The sequence below is a fragment of the Pleuronectes platessa genome, chromosome 22 (assembly GCF_947347685.1).
Source record: "Pleuronectes platessa chromosome 22, fPlePla1.1, whole genome shotgun sequence".
NCBI classification, from domain to species: Eukaryota; Metazoa; Chordata; class Actinopteri; order Pleuronectiformes; family Pleuronectidae; genus Pleuronectes; species Pleuronectes platessa.
The window spans coordinates 6,307,574-6,312,955 of NC_070647.1; the positions used below are offsets into that span (position 1 = coordinate 6,307,574).

The 5,382-nt window shown below is 40.5% G+C and overlaps 1 long non-coding RNA gene across 1 annotated transcript; it reads left to right on the forward strand.

The window, feature by feature from the left end:
• The first annotated feature begins 2,409 nt into the window (after positions 1 to 2,409).
• On the forward strand, positions 2,410 to 4,848 carry LOC128428949 (uncharacterized). The gene is made up of 2 exons (XR_008333856.1): positions 2,410 to 2,683; positions 3,975 to 4,848. It is a non-coding gene; the product is annotated as an uncharacterized LOC128428949 (long non-coding RNA).
• Positions 4,849 to 5,382: the final 534 nt, after the last annotated feature.

Genomic DNA, 5,382 nt, shown 5'->3' on the forward strand with positions numbered 1-5,382 from the left:
TGGAAATGATCCCTGTTGGAAAATATTGTCCAGTTCGGGGGTCACAGCTGGGGGACATGTGACTTGCTCCATAATATGAGGAAATACCAGAACTCATGTGCAGAAATGTAGTGAGATAAGTTGCCAGCACTGAATTATACAGTTCTGAGTCATTGACATATCCTTTGTTTTGGTTTGCTTAGACCAGGGGTGTCCAAACTACGGCCCGCGGGCCATCTGCGGCCCACCATTTCTTGGCATGATGGCTTTTCTACAATGTTTATGGCATTAAAAATAAAACATATGTAATGTAATATTACACTAAAATATGTTTAAGACTAAACTTAACTTGTGCTACATGTCTCACTTTACCCCACAGCATTTGTCTCACTTTACCCCACAGCCATAATTTTAGAAAAAACATCTCTTAGTTACTCAGGCTAATCTTCAGCCAGCTTCAATCACATGGTTTTATATGTTCGAAGTTCATCAACATGTATGATAAAAGTTTTTCTACCTCGATACATTTTTTTGTACACAACAGTTGATTAAGTTCAAAGCAAGAAAATTTACTTTGTGAAAAAACATTCTAACCACAGCACTAGCAGAAACTTCTCCTTCATGGCAAGGATGGAATGGGAGTGGCTTGGAAACATAATGATCACATGACTACAAATGTGTTCTGTTGCCTAGATACAGGGGGTGTCTCACATTACCCCGCTCTCCCCTTCCCTTGAATGCACTGATTTTAAATCGCTTTGGATAAAAGCGTTAGCTAAATGAATTGTAATGTAATGGACTATGGCCCACTGTATTGTACTTCTCAGTTTTGACACTAGGTGGCACCCAACTCACCCCTGACCTGCCAGCTGTACCCTCAGAACGCCACCACGCCCCCCCCCCGCCCTAAGAGGTGCACTGTCAACAGTCCGCTCCAGGGCAGGGGGGCGTGGCGGCGTGAGTGTCCCAGACCTTCTAATTTTTTTCTGTATGTGGCCCTCGGGATGAAAAGTTTGGTCACCCCTGGCTTAGACCAAATTCCAGTTTCGAGGTCCATTTATGTCTTGATGTCCTTGGATTTGATGTTTTTAAATCTTGCTTCTGTTAAGAATGTATGTCAAAACACAGAATTTCTGGAAATTTCAGGAATAAGATTTACAGTAAAAACTCTTAGTCCGCAGTCCTACGACTTGTAAAGACTTGAAATACAGGATGAAGGGGAAAGTGATCTGGTTCAAGTTCAATTTGAATGCTCTGTTTCAACTGTTTCTACCTGGGCAGTGATTTTGTCAAGTCATACAGGTCTTGCAAGTCATGCGTCCTTTCTGTTTTCACAGATGTGTATACAGGTTTGAATTTAGCAGGTGCAGATAGTGTCTAGAACATTTCTAACATAATTCAAAGTCAGAATCCATTCCTGGTTGGCTTTATTACTTAGTTCCTTATTATTTAATTCAATTAATTCTTTATTGTCTAAGCTTTGTAAAGACAAGGATTTATTTTTTACAATGTATAAAGAAACGATTTTTCAAAGCCATAGTTGCAATGTACATATCACTTAAAAAATGAAAGTTTATCTTAACTTGCTGCAGTGATGTCGACATTTACGTCATATGTGGTCAGAGGTGCAACACACAATTTATATGCATGGCTGAAGTTATGCCATACATTTATTTGTACTAAAATGTACATTTGCTCAAATTTATCACACAATAATAAACAGTCTGTAAACAGTAGAATGGAAAGTTTAACTTTTTGGGACACCAATGTTTGGTTTAGGTATGAAAACATCCTGGAAATATTTACTTGATTTGCTTTTTAACGGAATCGCCCAAGTAATCTACTTGAGTCATGTTTGAGTTCATATGGTCTTAAGAGACTTATGAGAAATGTGCGGCGGCAGGACAACAGACACTCCATTGAACCCTTTTGATGCAAAAACAATATCTTTGAGAATTCCAAAAAAAGAGGGGATTTTGCTAAGTTTGTCATTTAGAAAGGATTATGTCAAGTTATGTCGATGAAAGAGACGTTAACAGCCACGAGAAATATCTGAGGTATTGTAGAGTGGTCTCAGACAGTATGGAATTCATAATGTAAATCCACACAGTGACCGACCTGCGGAGGATCCTTTCTTAAAACAACAAGGACCCCTGGCACCACAAAGGGGTACACAGCTTATGTTCTGAAGGACTGGAGAGTCAATAAAAGAGAATTGTGAAGTTGTGTTTGTTCAGCTGGAGCTGCCGTCTCCCCTGCTCTCACCCTCCATGTGCGTTTGGACGTTCCTGCTCAGGTGCTGTGTTTCTCTCAGGTGATTTAATCCTCTCATAACCTGGAATGACTCAGCAGAATTTGCTGGAGCTGATGCGAGCGACTGTGTGAGAAAAGGTTGACTGAACACATAAACCGGAGAACAATGGACAACGCTGTATTCCTGTTTTGTAATGCCTCCATAAGAAAAGAAAAAAACACACTTGTTTATTTTGGAAATCCATTTGGAGCCAAGTGTGCTTTACTGCGATTCCAACAGATCACATCTCAGTTGAACTGCCATGGTGGTCAGCTCATCTTCTGTTTATTCCACAATGTGGAACACGACACAGGGCATGATACATCACTTCCTCCCCAGCAGAGGATCTAACCAGAAGTGCATCAGACACAAGGTGCACGTTTAACAGAAGAGCCTTCACTGGGTTTAAAGGTAAACAGACGACAAAGAACAGAACAGTATTTCTTTGTTAGAAATTTTTTGAATCATCTGACTTTACAATCAGAGGGTGACGATAGCACAAAGCTTTTCTACGGCTGTGCCCGTTGGTGGAATCTTGCTGCGTCACCGTGCTTTATCAACACAAAGGGTTATGCAATGTCAATATCCACTGTGTGATAGTGGTATAGAAAGAAGACAAGCTGCCGCCATAAAATGTTACATGGCCACATTGTTTTTTTCCATGTATTTGTATATTGACGGTCACCAGACGCAGCAGGTAAATATTGAACTTTAAAGACAGCAGCGACTAAACCTGTAAAGGATTTAAAGGGCCGACAGCACTCTACTGTTTGCTCATGACCTGTAGGTGTTGACAATATGTCACAGACAAACAGGCCACATGATGAGATGATACATGTTATATGTTATACGTGTGTGATGCAACATGCTATTAAACGCATTTGAAATATAAAATACATTTTTGACAGAAATGTTTGTTTTCTATATGTTAGCTTGTGCAACCTCTGTGTGGGGAAAACACTGTTTGCTACACTGTTGTAACTCATTCACTCAGGTCTGGTCTTATCTAAACTGTACAGTACAGTTGTTTGTGCAAACTCGAGATCTATCAATCTGGAATCGTGTTTACATTTTAATGCTCAAATCTCCCACTGATGTTAGACATTGAGTTTCATTGACGACATTCAATTCAGGGGCCACATCCTCTGGAGGCTGCAACTAGACTGTGCAAATTCAAAGAATCCTCCAAAAGCAACCAACAAATGCTTCCTTCCATCCCTGAGCCACGCAGGCTCCACCAGGTGCATCCTTGCCGGCCCAACATATCCCATGATTCATTGCGCTTCTTTGACAAACAGCTCGAACATTGATTTTGATATTGCAGTGTGTCCTTTATATGTGCGATAATATTAAAGCACTGCAATGCAATAGTCAGTCGGGAACTCTTTTAAGCTTGAGACCAATCTGGAGTTATACGACTTATTTAAACTTACTTTTTGAAATTGTATTTCCTGAATATAGGACTGTCTTAATGGGGTGGCACAGTGGTGTGGTGGTTAGCGCTGCGATGAGAACATTGTTCGAATCCCGGTTCGGCCGAGGTCTTTCTGTGTGGAGTTTGCATGTTCTCAACGTGTCTGTGTTTGTTTTTTTTAACTCCTGCTTCCTCCCAAAGTCCAAAGATGTGCAGATTGGGGTTTGGTTAAACAAAGACTCAAAATTGACCAAAGGTGTGAATGGTTGTTTCACTCTGTTTGTCCAGGGTGTTCCACGCCTTTGTCCAATGTCAGTTTGGACTGGCTACCACCGCACCTGCCAGATCAAAACTAAAGTACAAGACAGGTGGATAGAAGACGAAGAAGAAGAAATGAACCGGACTCGAGTTCAACAAACCAAATGCAAACCAAAGATTCTGGGATTCGATCGAGTCGGCCACCCAGAGTCTCTCTGTGTCGAGTCTATTCCCCCTGAGTCCGGCTGCTCTCCTTGGCTAAACCAGGACTCACAAGTAATTAATCTGGATCTAACCAACTAAATGTGGGAGGCACGAGTGGCATTTGTGCACTCAGACGGGACTATCTTCCACACTTTGAAACCGAATCAGACTTGTCTTGGAGTAAGAGTGACATTTGTCAGAAGGGTTAAAATGCTCGAGCAAAAGTGAATCTTTCATTAAAATGCCATTCTCTGGAATCTGACTTATTCTGTAAATGCGGTTATGTATACAGAGGAATGTCTAAATCTGTGGGCCTCTGAGCATTTGCAACATTGTTACCCAGAGGCCTGTTTGGGTGCAAATAGTAGATTTCCATACACTTTGTTCATTGTGCAGGTTGGCTTATATTCTCAGATGATCCATCAATAAAAATTATAAACTTTTCGGATTATTTAGGTACAATGCAGCAAGAAGTCAGGAGAGATTCATGACCGCTCATATGTCTTCCAGGAAAAATTGTGTATTTATATTTTCACTGTAGGATTAATATACTGCAATCTTAATCTGCAGTCAGCCTCACATTAGTGTTTTGCCAAAGCAAGGTCGTTCTGACTTGAACGCGGTACAGATAATAGAGGACATGGTTGGAGTTGAGTTGAAGTTGAAGACTAGTAAAGTCAATAAACTTATGATTCAATCACTGGTGGAGTAATCTGTCTCATAATTCGCCTCACTGTGTGACTGAAGATTACATAAACGGACCAGACGGATTTATTGCTGCTGCCATGTGACTGTTGTCTGCATGTTGAAGAGAAGATTACAAAGCAACAAATCAGTCTCGAGGTGTAGAACGATGCAACATATGGACCAAACTATCACTTCACATCAATAAGATTAAACGAACATGTGAGTCATTGCCGACCTTCATCTTGTCTTTGTTAGAAGTAACAACCATAAATCACTTAACACTTGAGCCTCTTCCTGGCACAGTTGTAAAAACTGATAGCGCCACAACGTGTAGCTGAGTGAACTAAAGGAAAATAACCAGGACAAAAGAAATATGTTGACTAATGACAATAATCCTAATTAGAGTTGCAAAGGGGCGGACAATTTCCGGTAAATTTCCGGAAACTTTCCATGGGAAGTTAAGCTCGGGAATTTTGAAAAAAATACACAAATTAAACGCTGAGCAATAAAAACATCATTCAAAACTCTATTTTAAAGATGTATGGAA